Source organism: Staurois parvus, unplaced genomic scaffold (genome assembly GCF_062004578.1).
Source record: "Staurois parvus isolate SC_StPar_1 unplaced genomic scaffold, SC_StPar_1.0 ptg000303l, whole genome shotgun sequence".
NCBI lineage: Eukaryota > Metazoa > Chordata > Amphibia > Anura > Ranidae > Staurois > Staurois parvus.
In genome coordinates this window covers 12,157,466-12,179,835 of record NW_028318099.1, presented here as the reverse complement: position 1 = coordinate 12,179,835, position 22,370 = coordinate 12,157,466, and the positions used below count along the sequence as shown (strand labels likewise).

At 43.2% G+C, this 22,370-nt stretch overlaps 1 protein-coding gene and 1 long non-coding RNA gene across 4 annotated transcripts in view; one reads left to right on the top strand and one right to left on the bottom strand.

Annotated features, from left to right (window-relative positions):
- Positions 1-1,852, bottom strand: part of PLEKHA1 (pleckstrin homology domain containing A1) — a 93,731-nt gene extending 91,879 nt beyond the window's left edge. For all 3 annotated transcript variants that reach the window (XM_089683259.1, XM_089683261.1, XM_089683260.1), the window contains exon 1: positions 1,706-1,852. The gene's annotated coding sequence lies outside the window, so the exon portion shown is untranslated. The remainder of the gene's footprint in view (positions 1-1,705) is intronic.
- A 7,517-nt stretch (positions 1,853-9,369) lies between these two features.
- Positions 9,370-22,370, top strand: part of LOC149457792 (uncharacterized) — a 31,957-nt gene continuing 18,956 nt past the window's right edge. The window contains exon 1 of the long non-coding RNA XR_016313558.1: positions 9,370-9,552. This is a non-coding gene — a long non-coding RNA (uncharacterized LOC149457792). The remainder of the gene's footprint in view (positions 9,553-22,370) is intronic.

Sequence of the window (22,370 nt, the reverse complement as noted above, 5' to 3'; positions counted from 1 at the left end):
TTTTTCCCCCATTGCCCCTTTCTTGCCTACAACTTTCTTCAGATCTACAAGTTTCGGTCCACAACTTTCTGCCCATCTACGCTTCTCCGTCCATAACTTTCTGCCCATCTCCTCTTCCTTGCCTACAACTTTCTTCCAATCTATCCATCTCCATCCTTAACTTTCTGCCCATCTCCTCTTCCTTGCCTACAACAATCTGCCCATCTACCCATCTCAGTCCACAACTTTCTGCCCATCTACCCATCTCAGTCCACAACTTTCTGCCCATCTACCCATCTCAATCAAAAACTTTCTGCCCATCTACTTATCTCAATCCATAACTTTCTGCCCATCTACCCATCTCAATCAAAAACTTTCTGCCCATCTACTTATCTCAATCCATAACTTTCTGCCCATCTACCCATCTCAGTCCACAACTTTCTGCCCATTGCCCCTTTCTTGCTTACAACTTTCTGTCCATCTCCTCCTCTCTGTCTACAGTTATCTGCCTGCCTACCCTTCCTCGCCTACAACAATCTGCCCATCTACTCTTCAATATCCACAACTTTCTCCATGCCTCCCCTTCCTCATCTACAACTTTCTGCCCATCTACCCATCATAGTCAACAACTTTTTCCCTCATTGCCCCTTTCTTGCCTACAACTTTCTTACCATCTACAAGTCTCGGTCCACAACTTTCTGACCATCTATGCTTCTCCATCCATAACATTCTGCCCATCCCCTCTTCCACGCCTACGACTTTCCGCCCATCCCCTCTTCCACGCCTACGACTTTCCGCCCATCCCCTCTTCCACGCCTACGACTTTCCGCCCATCCCCTCTTCCACGCCTACGACGTTTCGCCCATCCCCTCTTCCACGCCTACGACGTTCCGCCCATCCCCTCTTCCACGCCTACGACGTTCCGCCCATCCCCTCTTCCACGCCTACGACGTTCCGCCCATCCCCTCTTCCACGCCTACGACGTTCCGCCCATCCCCTCTTCCACGCCTACGACGTTCCGCCCATCCCCTCTTCCACGCCTACGACGTTCCGCCCATCCCCTCTTCCACGCCTACGACGTTCCGCCCATCCCCTCTTCCACGCCTACGACGTTCCGCCCATCCCCTCTTCCACGCCTACGACGTTCCGCCCATCCCCTCTTCCACGCCTACGACGTTCCGCCCATCTCCTCTTCCACGCCTACGACTTTCCGCCCATCTCCTCTTCCACGCCTACGACTTTCCGCCCATCTCCTCTTCCACGCCCACGACTTTCCGCCCATCTCCTCTTCCACACCCACAACTTTCTGCCCATCTCCTCTTCCACACCCACAACTTTCTGCCCATCTCCTCTTCCACGCCCACAACTTTCTGCCCATCTCCTCTTCCACGCCCACAACTTTCTGCCCATCTCCTCTTCCACACCCACAACTTTCTGCCCATCTACAAGTGTGGTTCCTCAACTCTGGTCACTCTCCTCTGCCTATCCTCAGTGCCCCCTTCTCCATCCACACCTCTCTGCCCATCCTCCCATATCCAGCTCTAACTTGCTGCCCAGCTACTCCCTCCTGTCCTGGTTCTTGGGTCCCCATCCCCTGGCCTTCTCCTCCTCTGTCAGCTCATCTCCGCCTGGCTCTGTGATGTACATTCATTGGAGTCTCTGTTGTCAGAGCCCGGTGCTATCCTCCCATTGAGTTCAGTATGTATGTGGGGGTGGGGATCCTCACCTGTACAGAGCTCTCTCACATCAGCCGGGGTGCCCGGTACTGGCTCCGCTCCCTCACACCCACTCCTCGGTCACTCGTCAACTCCGCACGTCACTTTGCCCCTCCGCTCTCTCTCTCTCAGCCTCGCACTGACACCTCCAAGATGGCCGCCGTTTCCCGCCGCACCACCAATCAGAGACCGCTGTGTACGTGACGTCCCCGCCGCTTCCCCTCCCTCTCTGTCCGCTCAGACACATACCTGACCGGGGTGACGTCACGCCTCACTCCCAGGCAAGAAGAATGGTCAGGGGCCCCTTACCTGCACGCTCTGTCATTTCCTAGACTGACTGTAATAAGATATCTGCTTCATATCACTACACGAAGTCTCCCTTATGGGGGGTCAGTAGCATGTGAGACATGGTTCAGGGGTCAGTAGCATGTGAGATATAGTTCACGGGTCAGTAGCATGTGAGACATGGTTCAGGGGTCAGTAGCATGTGAGATATAGTTCACGGGTCAGTAGCATGTGAGACATAGTTCACGGGTCAGTAGCATGTGAGACATGGTTCAGGGGTCAGTAGCATGTGAGATATAGTTCACGGGTCAGTAGCATGTGAGACATGGTTCAGGGGTCAGTAGCATGTGAGACATGGTTCAGGGGTCAGTAGCATGTGAGATATGGTTCAGGGGTCAGTAGCATGTGAGGCATGGTTCAGGGGTCAGTAGCATGTGAGATATGGTTCAGGGGTCAGTAGCATGTGAGGCATGGTTCAGGGGTCAGTAGCATGTGAGACATGGTTCAGGGGTCAGTAGCATGTGACGCATGGTTCAGGGGTCAGTAGCATGTGAGACATGGTTCAGGGGTCAGTAGCATGTGACGCATGGTTCAGGGGTCAGTAGCATGTGACGCATGGTTCAGGGGTCAGTAGCATGTGAGGCATGGTTCAGGGGTCAGTAGCATGTGAGGCATGGTTCAGGGGTCAGTAGCATGTGAGGCATGGTTCAGGGGTCAGTAGCATGTGAGGCATGGTTCAGGGGTCAGTAGCATGTGAGACATGGTTCAGGGGTCAGTAGCATGTGACGCATGGTTCAGGGGTCAGTAGCATGTGACGCATGGTTCAGGGGTCAGTAGCATGTGAGGCATGGTTCAGGGGTCAGTAGCATGTGAGGCATGGTTCAGGGGTCAGTAGCATGTGAGATATAGTTTAGGGGTCAATAATGAATGACACAGTGTACAAAGGTTAGTAGTAAGTGACTTAAAGTGAAGGGTCAGTAGTAAGTGATGCAGTATTCAGGGGTCAGTAATGATGTAAAGTTCAGGGGTCAGTAGTAAGTGATGCAGGATTCAGGGGTCAGTAGTGATGCAGAGTTCAGGGGTCAGTAGTAAGTGATGCAGAATTCAGGGGTCAGTAGTGATGCTGGGTTCAGGGGTCAGTAGCGATGCAGAGTTCAGGGGTCAGTAGTAAGTGATGCAGAATTCAGGGGTCAGTAGTGATGCTGGGTTCAGGGGTCAGTAGAATATGTAAAATTAGTTCAGAAGTAAGTCAGTAGTAAGTGACACAGAGTTAAGGGGTCAGTTCAGTGGCAGAGTGCAGGATTCATTAGTAAGTGATGCGAAGTTCAGGAGTCAGTAGTGATGCGAAGTTCAGGAGTCAGTAGTGATGCGAAGTTCAGGAGTCAGTAGTAAGTGATGTGAATTTCAGGAGTCAGTAATGATGCACAGTTCAGAGGTCAGTAGTAAGTGATGCAGAGTTCAGGAGTCAGTAGAGATACAGAGTTCAGATATCAGTAAGTGATGCAGAGTTCAGGAGTCAGTAGAGATACAGAGTTCAGATATCAGTAAGTGATGCAGAGTTCAGGAGTCAGTAGTGATGCAAAGTTCAAAGGTCAGTAGTAAGTGATGCAAAGTTCAGGAGTCAGTAGTGATGCACAGTTCAGAGGTCGATAGTAAGTGATGCGAAGTTCAGGAGTCAGTAGTGATGCACAGTTCAGAGGTCAGTAGTAAGTGATGCGGAGTTCAGGAGTCAGTAGTAAGTGATGCGAAGTTCAGGAGTCAGTAGTAATGTGAAGTTCAGGAGTCAGTAGTAAGTGATGCGAAGTTCAGGAGTCAGTAGTAATGTGAAGTTCAGGAGTCAGTAGTAAGTGATGCGAAGTTCAGGAGTCAGTAGTAATGCGAAGTTCAGGAGTCAGTAGTAAGTGATGCGAAGTTCAGGAGTCAGTAGTAAGTGATGCGAAGTTCAGGAGTCAGTAATGATGCACAGTTCAGAGGTCAGTAGTAAGTGATGCAGAGTTCAGGAGTAAGTAGAGATACAGAGTTCAGAGATCATTAGTAAGTGATGCGGAGTTCAGGAGTCAGTAGTGATGCAAAGGTCAGTAGTAAGTGATGCGGAGTTCAGGAGTCAGTAGTGATGCAAAGTTCAAAGGTCAGTAGTAAGTGATGCGGAGTTCAGGAGTCATTCGTAAGTGATGCGAAGTTCAGGAGTCAGTAGTGATGCAAAGATCAGAGAGCATTAGTAAGTGATGCGGAGTTCAGGAGTCAGTAGTGATGCAAAGGTCAGTAGTAAGTGATGCGAAGTTCAGGAGTCACTGCGCATGCGCGAGAAGCGCTGCACTTTGTGAATGGTCCCGTAGTCTTCTGGGACCTTTCACGTGTCCCAGAAGACTACAGGGAAGGAGGGGAGAACAAATACCACTTCCGATCGCCTAGGCGATCGCAGTGGGAGTGGGTACCTGTCAAATTCGGGTGCCCGCTCCCCAAAGGTGCCAATCCTTAATGGGGAGCAGGGGACAAAGCATTAAAACGGAACTTCCCCTTTTGGGTGGAGCTCCACTTTAATATGTATTCTTAACTAAAAAGACCTTCTCAGCCTCATCCAAAACTCCACATTCCTCTTTTTTTTGCTGCTGTGATCCAACTTCCTGTGAAAGGATCACTAGGTTCATTTTCCATGCTCCTACTGTATGTAGGAACATAGCCATCTTCTGTTGCTCACTTCTGAGATTGAGTATAAACTATGGAATTTGTCATGTTCATACAGCAGTGCACATGACCAATACTACCATGTACTGCTTGATCCAACGAAAGTGAGGGGAAAAAAGTAGAGGTTCAGGAGTTCACAGAGGACAATACAAGGAGGCAGGAAAAATAGATTACAGGATTGTAGAGGAATTGTCCCCATTACTACAAAATACAGAAAATGAGAAACAATGGACTGGTACACTATTTTCAGTACATTCATTATTTTAATGCTAATATACACAAAGGACAAAAAAAAAAAAATATATATATATATATATATATATATATATACATGATATATTGCCAAAAAATTGGGACACCCCTCCAAATCATTAGATTCAGGTGTTCCAATCACCTTTTATGGCCACAGGTGTATAAAATCAAGCACCTAGGCTTGCAGACTGCTTCTACAATCATTTTTGAAAGAATAGGTCGCTTTCAGGAACTCAATGAATTCAAGCGTGGTACCGTGATAGGTTTCCACCTGTGCAATAAGTCCATCCGTGAAATCTCCTTGCTACTAAATATTCCACAGTCAACTGTTAATGGTATTATAACAAAGTTGAAGCAACGTGGAACAACAGCAACTCAGCCATGAAGTGGTAGGCCATGTAAAATGACAGAGCAGGACCAGTGAATGCTGAAGCACACAGTGCTCAGAAGTCACCACCTGTCTGCAGAGTCAAAAGCTAAAGACCTCCAAACTTCATGTGGCCTTCACGTTAGTAAAACAAGAGAGATCTTCATGGAATGGGTTTCCATGGTCAAGCAGCTGCATCCAAGCCTTACATAACCAAGTGCAATGCAAAGCGTCGGATGCAGTAGCCTAGCCAGTCTCCAGATCTCAACCCCATAGAAAACCTTTGGAGGGAGTTGAAAGTCCATGTTGCCCAGCGACAGCCCCAAAACATCACTGCTCTAGAGGAGATCTGCATGGAGGAATGGGCCAACATACCAGCAACAGTGTGTGCCAACCTTGTGAAGACTTACAGGAAACATTTGACCTCTGTCATTGCCAACAAAGGATATATAACAAAGTATTGAGATGAATTTTTGATATTGACCAAATACTTATTTTCCACCATAATTTGCAAATAAATTCTTTCCAAATCAGCCAATGTGATTGTCTGGATTTGTTTTCTCATTTTGTCTCTCATAGTTGAGGTCTACCTATGATGCCAATTACAGGCCTCTCTCATCTTTTTAAGTGGGAGAACTTGCACAATTGGTGGCTGGCTAAATACTTTTTGCCCCACTGTATATATTTTTTGCAGAGTTCAGGGGTGCCCTATACACAGAGTGCAGTGTTCAGGGCTGTGCTACGCACAGAGTGCAAAGTTCAAGGCCACACTACATACAAAGTGCAGAGTTTAGGGGTGTACTACAATGCTGTACACACACACAGAAGGAGAAAGAAGTTAAGGGCCTAAAATTAGGGACATGTTGGGGTGCAAGCAGAGATGTGTGCGCATGTATATTAATTATTTTGGGAGAATAGGAATATTATTTAGTGTCATTTTATTCCCCATACGTATTGTGCAGTGTGTGAAAGCAAAACGTTCCCTACCCCCCCTTGGGGACTGTGTACCTGAAACACATTGCAACCATGGAGGCTACGCACCTGAATTACTTTATAGCCAGTAGTGCATCCTGGGGAAAGTCATACATATTTAGGGAAAACACCTGGAGGTTCTTTTGACTCCCAGGCTCTAAATGGGAAGTTTGTGCTGTTGTTCCTGACCTCCCAGGCCTGATGCCTAGGGAGGACATATGTACCTGAGACAAGTAGGCCCAAGGCTAGAGCCAGAAGCTTGCACTGCTTGGTCAGAGTTATTACCAGAGAGGAGCAAAGCTAAATTCAAAATGTGATATGAAGAGAAAGGTGAATGTTTAAAAACTAAAGGAAGTCTGGTGTCTTGTCAAACTATTTGAGTGCTGTTACTGCCTACAATCAAGAGAATAAAGAGTGCCAATCTGGTTTAAAAGTCTTTTTTTCTCTATCAGCTGTAAGTAGGAATTTTTGGAGTCTGCTCATTGTTCATTTGGGTATCCTGTGTCCCACCCCTCTATCCCTGAAGTTTATTGGTCCTTACTAAACCCTGTTAACGCTCCAAAATTGACTGGTGCCCATGTGTCAAAAATCCTACCCTGAAGTGAAATGACAGCTTCAGCTGACCTCTAGAGTTCTCTATTAGGATCTATGGGGTGAATGGGTACTACGCCTAGGCTGACCAATGTTCTACTTTAAGAGAAATGATCAAGTCATAAACATGTGAAGGTCAGTTTTGCTTACCCTGGACTTAGCATCATTGGTTCATTTTGGGATGGGTCACAAATCCAGAACACAGGTTGGGCCTGGTGATATGGTATCAAAGGGACAGAAAGCAATGTGAAATTTCTCCAATGGGGATGAAGCAGGAAGCCTCTGTGAGGATGTTATGTCTGCCAATGCCTTTCTGTTCTGGTGACTCCTATTTTCTTTATATTTGGTCTAGAGTGGCATAAAAAGGGAACAGATAAAAGTGAGGTCTCAAATGGGGTCCCAGGGAGCAATAAAAAAAACTGACAGATTCTAAACCCTTTCCAGTCTAAAATAAAAATTATATTTGGGCTGTAGATGGGCCATTATTAACTTTGAAAATGAAACTCCTAAGAGCAGGTTTAACCTGAAAAATTCAAAACTGCCCTTGCAGTGGGATTTCCCCTACTCAGCAGAGGTTAAATGTTCTTACATAGTTACAGAGTAATGCAGGCCATAGCCGGGGAGAAAAACGGCAGATTTTTCTTTTAAAAAACTAAAAATCGGTCGTTCAAGCGGCCGACGTTACCATCAATGGTAAAAAAAATCGGCCGATTTTCATCCCGTCTACAGCCGGCAAAAAGTGTCCCTGCAGAGAGCTCCGCTATTTCTGACAGTTCTTTGACAGTTCCTTGACATTTACAGCGGTTGCAACATTGTATCTATTTGTTTCCATTTAGGATACAGATGTTTTATTCGGAAACAAATAGATACAATGTTGCAACCGCTGTAAATGTCAAAGAACTGTCAAAGAAATAGCGGAGCTCTCTGCAGGGACACTTTTTGCCGTACTGGAATTCTTCTTATTTTTCATCCTACTTCTTCTTCTTCTTTTTCATCATCATCCTTTTCTTCTTCTTCTTCTTCATCGTCATCATCCTCTTCTTCTTCTTCTTCATTATCATCATCTTCTTCTTCTTCTTCTTCACCATCATCATCCTCTTCTTATTCTTCATCATCATCATCATCCTCTTCTTCTTCTTCATCATCATCCTCTTCTTCTTCATCATCATCCTCTTCTTCTTCTTCTTCATCATCATCATCCTCTTCTTCTTCTTCTTCTTCTTCATCATCCTCATCCTCTTCTTCTTCATCATCATCATCCTCTTCTTCATCATCATCCTCTTCTTCTTCATCATCATCCTCTTCTTCTTCTTCATCATCATCCTCTTCTTCATCATCATCTTCTTCATCATCATCATCCTCTTCTTCTTCTTCTTCTTCTTCATCATCCTCTTCTTCTTCATCATCATCCTCTTCTTCTTCTTCATCATCACCACCCTCTTCTTCTTCATCATCATCCTCATCCTCTTCATCATCATCATCCTCATCCTCTTCTTCTTCTTCATCATCATCCTCATCTTCTTCATCATCATCCTCTTCTTCATCATCATCATCCTCATCTTCTTCTTCATCATCCTCTTCTTCTTCTTCTTCTTCTTTTTGTCTTCCTCTTGCAGGTCACTGCTCATGCGCAGATTTTTTATCGGTAAAAAATCTGCCGATTTGCCCATCATTGCCGCGAAAATCGGCCGATCGGCAAAATCGGCCGATTTTTTTTCCAACTTAACTGATAAAAAAAAACGGCCAAAATACCGAAAAACGGCCGAACAAATATCCCACTAACGATCCGACCCATCTATGGCCTGTATTAGTCTGGCTGAAAAAAGACAAAAGCCCATTCAGTTCAACCATAGAAAAAAAAAAGTTATAATCCTATACCCACAGTTGATCCAGAGGAAGGAAAAAAAAACCCAGCAATGCATGCTCCAATTTGCTCCTGCAGGGAAAAAGATCCTTCCTGATCCCCCGAGAGGCAATTGGATATTCCCTGGATCAACTTTACCTATAAATGTTAGTATCCAGTTATATTCTGTGTATCTAAGAAAGAATCCAGAATGTTTTTCTGTTTGGGGTACCATTAAAATGCAGCTTTACATACCATATGCCTTGCTTACCTGGTAGCAGGCACACTACCCTTCTACTATTTCCTCCAATGGTCTGGGGTATGGATGGCCCTGGGGGTCATCACTTACAATGCAAAACTGGATGGAAGGAAAAAGTAACACTGAAGAGAAGAGGCTTCAGGGGATGGGTTACACAGAGAGGAGGAAGCCTAAAGAAGCAAGGATAAGGCAAACAAAACTGTATTTAAATGTAACCTAGGCAAAAATTCATATTTCACCCTCTTAGTACTGGGGTAGACCCCCTGTAAGGTTTTGGTTGTAATTTTGAGTTATTTCCAGAGTTTAGGTTTACAAGCAGGCTAACCTTTGTTATGGTTAGAAAAGCTTCTCATGTTTATCTTTCTGAAAGCAATTTTGTTTTGTTACTAAGGGCTTGTCTTCTCTGACTTTTAGACAAAGTCCTACCTTTCCATTGACCACTTGTCCATGAAGAGAAACCTTACGTGCAACTGAGGCATTGACATTAAACAGATGGATGTCACGTGGGTAGAGTTAAATTCCAACGCAAAGAAAATCAAATGCTTAGTGCTCAAGTGGAGCCAGTTTCAAGGGGGTTCACAGAGGAGGGTTTTGTGCCTAACAGGTAAGAGTGTTGACTTGTTCCCTTAAGTCCAATATAAATAAAAAAATATTTATAGCACAGGTTATGCATGTTATCATGTTAACCATTAGTGAGAAAACACTGATAAACCTCCTATTTGTTGCAATTTAGATAAGGGTTTATGGCAGTCTTTTCAATAAACACTTCTCTATTCAGGACAGACTGTACAATGCTCAATACCTGTATTATATGAATGGGTTCGATCTAAGTGATCTCTCTGAGTATAACCACCAGCCCACCAGCATCATGTCTGAGGCTACATTCATACTTTAGTGTAACCAGAACAAGCAATCATGCTACATGATTTGACAGGCGATTGTCACGTGATTTCGTGTGTCACATAGGGCAGCCCATTCACTTTTGCGCATTTGAAAAGAAGCTCCGTTTTGGGCAACAAGTTTCATGTGATTTTGAAAAGTGTGGTTTGCTGCGATTGCCACTCCATCCTGTCGCACGACAACTGCAGCAGAGTCACATCGTATTTGGGGTGCCATTGAAGGGTAGTGGCACCCAAACATGCACAGCATGTTGTGCTGTGATTGTCATGCGATTTAGGATCGTGGGCAGAATCACAGTCTGCTCCCAAATCATGAGATGTGAACAGGGCCTGAGGATTTGTACACGCCAAGACAAATACATCAATGGACATTGCATTGACATACATTTTATATGTTTTGTACTGCATTTTTTAAATCAATTTTTATTGAGATTTTACAATACAAATACAGGTATTATAATAAACTAAGAAAAAAAAGGGATTTGCTTATGTACAGCATTGTATAACCAACAGCTTGGTAGAGGCCACAAGATATACAACGCACATAGAGAATAATGCGCTTGATGTACGTCCTTCCACCGGAAGTCAGACATACGATAACAAGCTGGTAGGCAGGTGTGGTCTGCTGTTTGTAGGTGGCGCTCGACCAGAGCTGTACTGCAGCTGGAGAGGAAGTCAAAAGAAACTTGGTTTCGCTATGGTTTCCTCTGTCTCATGGAGCAGCGTTCTGGTTGACTATGCAGCATCCAGGTGACCCTGGCAGCCATCTTGGGTCAAGCAGAGACTTTTCAAGTCCCTGCCCCCAGGGTTTCGTGTGCTTTTGTGAAGTGGCTAGTGTAGGGAGAGATACCCTGTCTGTCAGGGACATCACTAGTGGTAGGGAGAGGTTCTGAAGCAGCAGGGAAATCATAAGACCTAAGTCTACATTTCCCCAAGCTCTCTCTTGGGTTGAATAAGCTAAAGCACACTCCTCCTCCCTCACCAGGTGCCTTCTGCAGCTCAGGCCTACTACCGCTCAGGCCTACTACCGCTGACTTTCTGCTGCATTGTCTGTGAGTTTCCGGATGGGTGTTCTCCCCGTAGGGTTGTTGTGACTGTTTTCCAAGTTCTACAATATACCAGTTTCTGCATCTGAAAATGACATGGGTAACTCTACACATTTGGGGAGTATGAAAGATTAATAGGTGGGTGGACTATCTAGGCACTTGGACCCTTAGTTGTCCAATTTGTGTTGCATATTTAAACACTCCCAAATGCAGGTCAATGCACTATAAACATGGCATGCAAAACTTCTTACCAGAACAATGTACCACAGCTCATTGGTATAAAAGATCATTACTAACTACTTAAAGTGGTAGTAAAGTCTTGGAATGGAAAATCTGCTGACAGGCAGGGTTTTTACAACAGAAGAGACTCTTGTGGTCTCTTCTGTCATAAATGCCCACCCCTGCCTGTCAGCGGGTAATGTGATCTAAGTCGCACATGCGCAGCTCAGACCATGGTTACAGCTCGCTCTATGCGCCATGGGGGTGTGACTACCATGTGCATGCATGAGAGTGATTTCACCCGTGGCCCAGACATCCAAGTGGCTGAAGATTAGGAACTCGGAAGTAAGACGGGGTGAAGATGGAAGCTGCAGGAGACCAGGTAGTAGCATGTTATAACCTGAGCTTGCACAGGGGACCATTTTTGTAAATAAAGAAAGAGACTTTACTACCACTTTAAAGTGTATATAAAGCCAAAACTGTTTTCGGATAGAGTAGACAATGGTTAAGACTGCTGCTGTTTTGCTTTTTTTATCTTTGCCCATCAGAAAGATTTCTCATCACTTCCTGTCCCAAAGACCCAGCATGAAGTAACAGGAGGTCTCTCCAAAGAAAGGCGATATCCACTCAATGACAGCTGTCAGTAAGACAGGTTTACCCTTTGGAGGATTTTCCTTCAGCTTCTGTTTTGTGGAACAAGTCAAACATTTTGGATTTTCCATCATTTTCTGTACCCATAACAATGCATACCAGGACAAATAGTGAGGGTGAATCTCCTCAGCGGGAACACAGATACTGTATCAGTAAGAACCTGACAGAGGTTCCCAACCCTTCACATTCTATCCAACACTAAAGAAAAGGTTTGAGCTTTACAAACACTTTAAAGTGCCTTTAAACACTTTAACTAACAATGGTGGTGTGAATATTTTTGTAATATGAAAATGTCAGCAGAACCGGTTTATCCATTGGAACATTTTCCCTCAACTGTTGTTCCTGGAACAACTCAAACATTTCAGATTTCCTATCATTTTTTTGTACCCAAGGCATTTCTCACAGGACAGAAAGTGAGCGTAAATCTTACCAACAGGGACAAAGACAGAAATAAGAACCCGACAGAGATTCCAAACCTTTCATATTCTTCCCAACACTAAAAAAAAAGTTTAATCTCCACAAAAACTCTAGGGTGCATTTAATTCCAAACATTTAACCCAGTTATGTTTGACTGTGTCCTAATTTCAGTAACTCATATCAGTAAGGTAGATCAACAGACACTTTCTTTCCAGGTAGACAACACTTACTCAGCTCATCTGCAGCATTGTCACCTTTTCCTGCTCACTTCCTGGTGCCCCTGTTGACGTCAGAACAACGAAATGCGTATAGCTTGGTTTGGTAGCACTCTGCAAGAGAGAGAGGTTTCTATGCAGATGGCAGCATCTGTATATTGTTGATGTAAGATTCAGCCACCAGAGCAGCATTGGAAAGGTTTTAAAGTGATATAGGTGATTTAATTTGGTTAATATGTGAGTGCATTTATTTTTTCTTAAAGTGTTACTAAACCCACAACAGTAAAATCAGCCTATACATGCAGTAGAGCATGCTTGTTATACTCACTGTCGAACCTAAGGGGTTAACCCTCTGCATTGTGTAAAAATGCTGTTTGATCCTGACTTCTCTGATCCACCCCAGTGCCCCCCTCTTTTCTCTTTATAAGACATATCTTGTGAAGACACTCTGCTCATGTTCAGTTTGGTGTGTATTGCTAGAGATGTGTTTTTTTTCTTGGGAGAGTGCATGTCACCAGCACAAGACCAATCAGCACTGTCCTGACAGAGGTCAGGGGTTCTGCATCATCCTAGAGCAGAAAGAAAACTTCTCCTAAAAGCTTTAACCAGTGCTCTGCTGAACACTGATAGAAGTCACAAGACTGCTCTTGTGATGATAAAATGTATTTAGCAGTTTATATTTACCAAAATAATTGCATTTCCATGTAGCGTGTACTGTGGCAGACCAGATAGAGTGAATGCAGGGTCCATGCTTTATGGATCCCCAGTCTGATCTTGGCTTGTTCTTACGGACTCTGCCTTTCCTGACTACCTGTGTATTACTTCCACTTGTTCCTAGCCGTGCTTCCGCTTCCCCTCCTGCCTGATATGCTGTGTATGACCTCGGCTCTCTTCCTCACTATGTCTCTTCCAGTCTGATCTGCTTGAATCCCACGGGTGCCACCTTTCCTCAGCTGCCACTCCAGCCCAGTTCCATCTTGAGAAGTCCCATATCACAGCTGACTCAGCCAGTAACCTACAGTTGGCAAGCCCAGCACTTCTCTCATCTCTTCCATGGGCGCTCAGCAATCAGCTGCAAGGGAAGCCCTCTCATCACCTCGGCCTCCAACCAGGTATGTAAAACTGGGTTTATGGAGTCTGATTAATTTGATTAAAGATGCAATAAGACCTATGTAATAAGGATCAATCCATAAGGTGAGTGTGTGCCCAATAGGGCTTTGGTGGAGGTATACACAATCTGATCTCATTGAATTGAACTGTCTATGTGGACTTGATCATTATTGGTGAATTGTATCACAGTTATGTGCTGATGTTGGATTATAATTATAATTTGGTGTTTTATGTTATTTTTTTTATATATTAATCAGTGCAGCATATTTTTACACATAAATAAAAATCATGGTAAAAAAATAGTGTGCAAAAATCTGATAATACATAAGGTTAAATTCGCATCTATGCAGATTATGCAGATTGCGGTTGATGCATTTTCCAGTTACATTCTGTGTTTTTTTCACACCCATTTTTGATGTGTTTTTTTTTTGCATGTTGCATTTTCTGCTTTGTGTGACTTTAGCTGGTTGTCAAGGAGTGGACAGCCGCCGGCGTCCTTAACAATCGATAAGTCATCAGCTTTCAGCGGGGTTCAAGGGGGCCTCCAGATCCCACCCCCCTCATGTGAATGAGTGTGGGGTACCCTACTCATTCACCAAAAAAGTCCTTTATTAAAAAAGTTAAAAAAAATTGTCCCTCTAAAGTAGATCCAACGTCAATCATGATGAACGCTACTGTAGCAGTTGACACGAAGAAAAAAAAGCTCCGCTCCTGACGTCTTACAGCTCTTAAATTAGCAAGGGGTGGAGCCACCCAGTGACATCATTGGGTGACCCCGTCCTCTTGTGACATCATCAACCCAGCATGCCCCAGTCGATAACTTCACAAGGGGCAAGGTCACCCGGGAAACCCAGCTGACAGCTGATGACTCATAGGTTGTTAAGGACGCGGCGCCCACCCACTCCTTAACAACTGTGTTGTTTACTGGCTGTTAAGGACACCGGCGGCTGCCCGCTCCTTAACAACCAGCTTAAAATCACACAAAACTCAACATGCAAAATGCATAAAAAGCGCATCAAAAAAGCAATACTTGCATTTTTTGTGCAGTTCTATTGTCTATTCCGCAAGTCTATTACAGGCAAAACGCAATCTGCTGCAGGAAAAAAGTCCGTGACCCTTTAAAAAATCTGCACTAGCTCAAAACACACAAATGTGAACTAGCTTTATAGGAAATCATGTTAAAGTGTTACTAAACCAAGGACCCTGCATTCACTCTATTTGGTCTCCCACAGTACACACAACACGGAAATGCAATTATTTTAGTAAATATAAACTGCTAAATACTTTTTCTCATCAGCAGTTAGAGCAGTATTGTAGCTTCTATCAGTGTTCAGCACAGCACTGCTTAAATCTTGTAGTTTTCATTCTCCCTACAAGGCTGCAGGGGAAGCGGAAGCACGGTCAGGAACAAGAGGGAGTCATATACAAGTAGTCAGGAAAGGTAGAATACGTAAGAACAAGCCAAGGTCAGACCGGGGATCTATAAAGCATGGATTACTGCTCAAAGGGATATAAAAACTTGCAATTGCTGACTGAGGTATTTTTTAATTAAAGTGTTACTAAACCCAGGGCCCTGCATTCCCTCTATATCATCTCCCATAGTACATGGTACATGGAAATGCAATTATTTTAGTAAATATAAACTGCTAAATACATTTTATCATCAGCAGTTAGAGCAGTCTTTTGACTACTCTCAGTGATCAGCAGAGCACTGGTTAAGGCTTGTAGGAGGGGTTTTCTTTCTGTTCTAGAAGGATGCAGAACCCCTGACCTCTGTCTGGACATTGCTGATTGGCCCTGTGCTGATCACATGTACTCTCCCAAGAATCAAAAAAGCTCTCTAGCAATACACACCAAACTGAGCATGTGCCACTTGTCCCGAAACCTTTGTTCTATCGGGAGATATATGGGGGACTGTATAAGAAGGGGAGGATCAGAGAAGACAGGATCAAGCAGCCTTTTTACACAATGTAGAGGATTAACCCCTTGGGTTAAGGGGTTATACAGTGAGTATAACAAGCATGCTTTACTGCATATATTGATTTTACTGTTGTGGGCTTAATAACACTTTAAATGAACTGTAGTGGGTTTCTGCAAACTGAGCATGTGCCACTTGTCCCGAAACCTTTGTTCTATCGGGAGATATATGGGGGACTGTATAAGAAGGGGAGGATCAGAGAAGACAGGATCAAGCAGCCTTTTTACACAATGTAGAGGATTAACCCCTTGGGTTAAGGGGTTATACAGTGAGTATAACAAGCATGCTTTACTGCATATATTGATTTTACTGTTGTGGGCTTAATAACACTTTAAATGAACTGTAGTGGGTTTCTGCAAACTGGAAAACGCACTGAAATCTGCATGTGAAAGTGTGAACCTAGGATAAAAGTACAAAAAGTAGATACAAAAAAGTACAGAGTTGCACCTGAACACAGGCCACTATCACCACCGGTACTGGGCTATACAAAGATAAGATAAGCCTAGCAGCTAGGGTGCATGTGTAAAATGTACAATACCAACACACAATAGTAAGGTGGGGGTGCAGCTGAAAACATTTTGGAGTCCCACCAAGCCTAGATTTACACATCTGCGGGTGGGTAACGCTCGCGAAATCGCATGTGCGTTTATGATCCGCAGAGAAACACACTGCAGTTTAGTGGTGGGGGGGCCATGGCGTGTAGCCATCAATAAGGCATAAGCCCTTGTATTATTTTTTTACTTCGCCTGCTACAATAAATGTAATCATTGTGGAGGATCGAGCTGCTGGCTTTCTCCTTTCTCAGGTATGCTTGGGTGCAAGGAAGACACCACCAGCCAGCGCACCAACTGCTCACAACCTCCATGAATCAGACCAGGTGTCATCTCATTCATTTAGCTAGAAGAAACCTGTCGGTGGAAAAAAAAATGAATACAACTTCTGTTTACCACCCCGCCCTAAATATCCCTGAATATCTCCTTTATTCCATGCTCTCCTCAACTAATTTTTTTTTACAGTTTTTTAATGATCACATGGTGTGTTTACTTCAGCATCATAAATAATGACAAACTTGTTGCAGAATTAACAGGCCTATAGCTGAGCTGTTACATTTGTCCGGTTTATATAGAGTTAACATCTGGACTGGTTAAACTTGCTTGCAAACATGTGTCAAGTGACTTAGTGACAAAATTAGACTCAAATCAGACTGCCTCTCAATTTTCAAAGTCTATGTGTCAGTTTACGTTTGTATATTTGTTACACATGCGCGTGTCATCCTTGGCAGTCAACTGAGACAGGACTGTTACATAGTTAATGTGGAACTAAACCCATTGATTTAAACAGTCTCAAAAAACAGTTACGTTCCCAACATGCCGGGAATGCTAATTGTCACATTTGTATACGCTGTCAACCAAGCTGTCAAACCATCAAATGATGGTGTCATAAATCATCACATGTGCAGCATTATGGCAGTTGCAGTTGCAAACACAGCCCTCAATGTCAGCTTCCTTGTCTTTAAAGGATAGAAGGGTTTAGTTCTGATTTACCTGTAAAGCCAAACTAAACCCATTGATTTAAAGTGGTTGTAAACCCTGGACTCAGGTGATACACAGAGATGGAACAAATCCTCCTACATAAGTTGTACCTGTCTATCTGCAGTATACTCTTCTCTACATCTGTTCAAAGTGCAGAATTTTTACAGCGTGTCTGAGAGTTCAGAAAAAAAAGGGCAGAGAGCTGAAGTTACACTCTGCAGAGCTCGGTAAGGAGAGCTCTGAGATCTGATTTGAGGAAAGGTATACACCCCCTCTTCACACAGCAACAGAGCTGAGGCTGTCACTTTGCTGGCAATCCCTCCTCTGTCACCATATTTTTCTTGGTGTCAGGAAAACTTGTCAGAAGTGATTCATACTGATAGCAGAGTAGTAGCAGACAGAAATGGCACTTAGGCTAAGTTCACACTAACTTTGTAAGCAGGCGTTTTGCAGGTGTTTGAGGGGCGTTTTTAATGCCCCTCAAGTGCCTATTAAAATTATACACATGGCAGCACACAGTGCTGTTCACACTGAAGCGTTAGCGTCGCGGCAACATTGACGCCTCATGTCGAGTCAGGAGGAGTTGAAGCCTTTTAATGCCTCTCATTCAAGTCTATGGTGACGCTCCCCAAACATCTGACAGGCATTTGCAGGGCATTTGCGAGGCGTTAATACCAATAACTTCATTATAGACGTTCGTGGTGCAGTTTTAACACTTGGAAAACTCCTATGAATCGCCTCAAATACGTGTATAGGGCTTTTGGGGAGCGTTAAAAACACTCCCCAAATGCCTGTCAAACTCTATAGGTGCGTTTGGAAAGAAGTCAAGTGTGAACAAGCCCTTAGTGCTCTTAATTGGGACAAGCACACACTATAGAGGGATATGCTTTGTTCATATTTCATGTCTGCGGTTTACAACCAATTTAAGGATTTAAAAAACAGTCATATTCAAGGTATGCCAGGAATGCTAACTCACATTTGCCGGTGCTCTCAACCGAACTGTCAAACCATCGAATAGCTTGTCTTACAACTGATCACATGCAGAACAAACAGAGGCTAAAATGGCAGTTTCTTTGGCTGAAAAGATTAGGAATATTTAGTTCCATATTAAAGTGTTTGTAAACCTCAGACATGAAATATGAACAAAGCATATTTCTCTATAGTGTGTATTTTTCTCAATCCAGAGCACTAAGTGCCATTTCCCTCTACTGCTGCCTCCTTCCTCTGCTATCTGCATGAGTCACTTCTGACAAGTTGTGCTGAGACCAGTCCAATACTGCTTTAAATGAATGCATTTAGAAAAATAGAGCAAGCGACCATATCTTGGGGGATATCATACAATGTCACATCCCATATTATAAACATAATTTCCTATGTTTCAGATAATTCAGCATTTGTTTTCTTTTTTCAGGCTTTTTTAACCTAGTAATCTTGTGAAGTGCACTCCTTGTCCCTGGGAGGCTACAGTTAGTGCTCCACTAAAGCTATGGAGAGAGTCAAGGTTGGTCGCCCCAGGCTGGACTACCTCTGCCTTTTGTTAACCACTTGCCCTCTGGAAGATTTTCCCCCTTCCTGTCCAGGCTATTTTTTGCTACAGGGCTCTGTGCTACTTTAACTGACAATTGTGCAGTCATGCAAAACTGCACACAAATGAAATTTATCTTTTTTTTCACACAAATAGAGCTTTCTTTTGGTGGTATTTAATCACCTCTGGGTTTTTTATTTTTTGCGCTATAAACAAAAAAAAGACTGAAAACAATATTTTTTACTTTTTGCTATAAAGTGCGGAAAATATATATTTGATCCCCTGCAGATTTTGTAAGTTTGCCCACTTATAAAGAAATGAAGGGTCTATAATTGTTATCATAGGTGTATTTTAAAAGATTAAGACAGAATATCAACCAAAAATACAGAAAAAAACACAGGATACAAATGTTATAAATTGAGTTGCAGTTCAGTGAGTAAAATAAGTATTTGATCCCCAAGCAAAACATGACTTGGTACTTGGTGGAGAAACCCTTGTTGGCAAGCACAGAGGTAAGATATTTCTTGTAGTTGGTTACCAGGAAAACATCTCAGGAGGAATTTTGGTTCACTCTTCTTTACAGATCTTCTCTAAATCCTTATGCTTTCTTGGCTGTCGCTTGGCAGCTCGAAGTTTCAGCTCCCTCCATAAATTTTCTATAGGATTAAGGGCTGGAGACTGGCTAGGCCTCTCCATGACCTTAATCTTGAACCACTCCTTTGTTGCCTTGGTGGTATGTTTTGGGTCATTATCATGCTGGAAGACCCATCTGCAGTGTTCTGGCTGAGGGAAGAAGGTTCTAATTCAATATTTTGCAATACAATACTGTTTTTTTCTATTCTTTTCTTTTCTATTCTATTTTAACCTATTCTATTCAAATTTGCATTTATTCTATTCAAATTTCAAAAGACAGTTATATTATTTTTATTTTATTCCATTCTATTGTTATTCTATTCTATTCTTTTGTATTATATTCTTTTATATTATATTCTAATCTAATCTATTCTATTATTTTATATTCTATTCTATTCTGTTCTATTCTATTCTTTTTCTATTCTATTCTTTTCGTATTCCAATTTGAGTTGAATTCGCTTCAATTTGGATTCGAATTTCATCCGAATTTTGTTTCGTTATTTCAGATTCATTACTCAGAAATTCAGATGCATGCGAATTTCCGAATAACAAAAAAATTGGATCAAAACAAACTGCACACGTCTAATTACAATTGAGTTGTTTCATCCACTACAATTTTGAGTCTGAAGGTCACTTTGAGCAAACTATTAATTTCCTTTGCCTCTAAATTACCTGCCCATCATCTTTTTTTCTTTGGCTGGGACAGGATTACTCTTACTTTGTATTCAGAACTCAACTGTCCTCCTTTGCTTTTTTATCAGCTGAATAAATAGAATCTGTAATAATATTAGAGATATTGCTAATGAAGAAGTATTGTAATAGAAAATGTAGAGAGGCTGCATATGATGTAACTAAGGCAGTCCATGGTAACCCACAGTATCTAGTCAACAATCATTGTTCATTGTTCTGACCACTGTAAACTAATGAAAGGGATTAATTCATACCATTGAGTTGTCGCATTGCCCTGATGTGTAAGCCTGTCATTGTTAATTATAAGTTATAGGGCAGATAAGGATATTACTTACCTATTTTATATCTCCAAGTAGCATATGGCTCCTTTCACACTGATCGGCTGTGTTTTCCCCTCAGCACAGTGTACCCGCGGTTTTTTGTGTGGGTTACCCATGCTATAGATTTCCAGTGGAATGGTGTATTTTCTCGAAGCTGACTCAAACAATTCAATCCTTTTGTACCCCATCAGGGAAAACCATGCCGTCTATAGTTGTTAATAGACATAAAGGAGATTGTATCTTTAGACTGCAACATATATGGTCATTTTAATGTCTATAGCTATGCTTAGATACATTTGAAATTGCTTTCTCGTGCTAGACTACAGAACACCCCCCTCTTTATCTCCATGATATAAGAAGGGGTGTTATATGTTTGGGAGGGATTAGCATATTTGGTTTTACTTCAGCTAAATTGCAATTCTGCCAATAGCAAATTAGGTTAAAGTGTTACTAAACCCAGGACTCTGCACTCACTATATCTGGTCTCCCACAGTACACACAACATGGAATTATTTTAGTAAATATAAACTGCTAAATACCTTTTCTCATCAGCAGTATATAGTAGTCTTGTGACCAGGGGCAGACTGACAACTCATGGGGCCCCCGGGCAATAGGGGATCATGGGGCCCCTGTGTCCTTGTCCAAACTCAAAAAAGCCTATGAAAAAGGTACCAGGGGCAACTCATGGGGTCCCCCACTGCCCCCGGGCCCTCGGGCAGTGCCCAACTTTCCAAATGGTCAGTACGCCCCTACTTGTGACTATCAGTGTCTGGCCGAGCACTGGTTATTCTTGAAGGAGGAGTTTTCATACTCGTCTGACTGTCCTATGAGGCTGTATGACCCCTCTCCCCCAAAAAAACTCTTTAGCAATACACACCAAACTGAGCATGTGCACAGTGCCTCCTAGGACTCTGTAGCAAATGGATTGGGGACTGTGGAAGAAGACAGGATCATCAAACAACCTTTTTACACAATGCAGAGGATTAACATCTTAGGTCAGTGGTCTCCAAACTGCGGCATGAGGCCCTTTGCTTGCTTTTATCCGGCCCTTGGGGAGCATTCCTCCTCCCACTGTCAGCAACAGTGGAGCATAGTTCCTGCCATTGACAACAAGGCACTAATCCTCCTACTGACACCAATGATGGGGCACTATTCCTCCCACTGACAACAATGGGGCAGCATTCATCCCACTGACACCAATGATGGGGCACTATTTCTCCCACTGACACCAATGAGGGGTCATTATTCCTCCCTCTAATACCAAAGAGGGGACACACCCACTTACACCAGGAAATGTTCTACTCCCACTGGCCCCCTAAATTTTGGGAGGGCAGTAAACTAGCCCTTTGTTTAGAAAGTTTGGAGACCCCACCTTAGGTTTTAGGTTCCGCAGTGAATATAACAAGCATACTTTACTGCATATACCGACTGATTTTACTGTCAAGGGTTTAGTAATTTTGCTGGAATCACTCCTGCCATTTCTACTATCTATGTGTAGGGATCTGCTGCCCTCTACTGTTAGCTGTTAATATCATAGTGTTATGTATAATTATGTGTGCTCTTCCTGTCCTTGGGTTGACCTTTTTAAGGAGGAAGTAGAGAGAGTGAAAGACAAAGATTTTAAACTCATGTTATTATACACACAGGGGCTGCTGCTGTATTTTCACTCAGAAGCAAAGTCCTTTGTGCAAATGTTCCTAAGTTCTAACTACAACTCCTCATAGAAACTTGAGTGTATATCTAAATCCTTGGGACAGAATTATTTCTGTCCTATTGTTATTATCTCACATGCACAGTGCCAGATAGCTATGTCTGTGCTACTGTGTGTGGAGGTCACCTTCCAGTATATTTGTAGTTGAACCTGTTTATTGCATTATAGGTTATATGCAGCTCCTGTTATTTTAATTAACCCTGTCCCTTCTGGTCTAGCATTCTATAGCTAGTTTTAGCTTAGGGCTTGATAACCAGCACGGGCTAGAACCAGGTTAGACATTAAGTGGCTACTTTGGGATTCTTAGCTTCGAGGTCTGGTTGCATGTCAGATTAAAACCTATTAGTGAGGGACTAAAACGCAGAATAGATAGGCTGACTCTGAGCTCCAGTGCCACAGTTCCAGTGCCACACCACAGTTCCTGCTGGTGAGAAGTTCCGCTCCAGGCTGGTTGGACAACAGCTCTAGGATCTCCC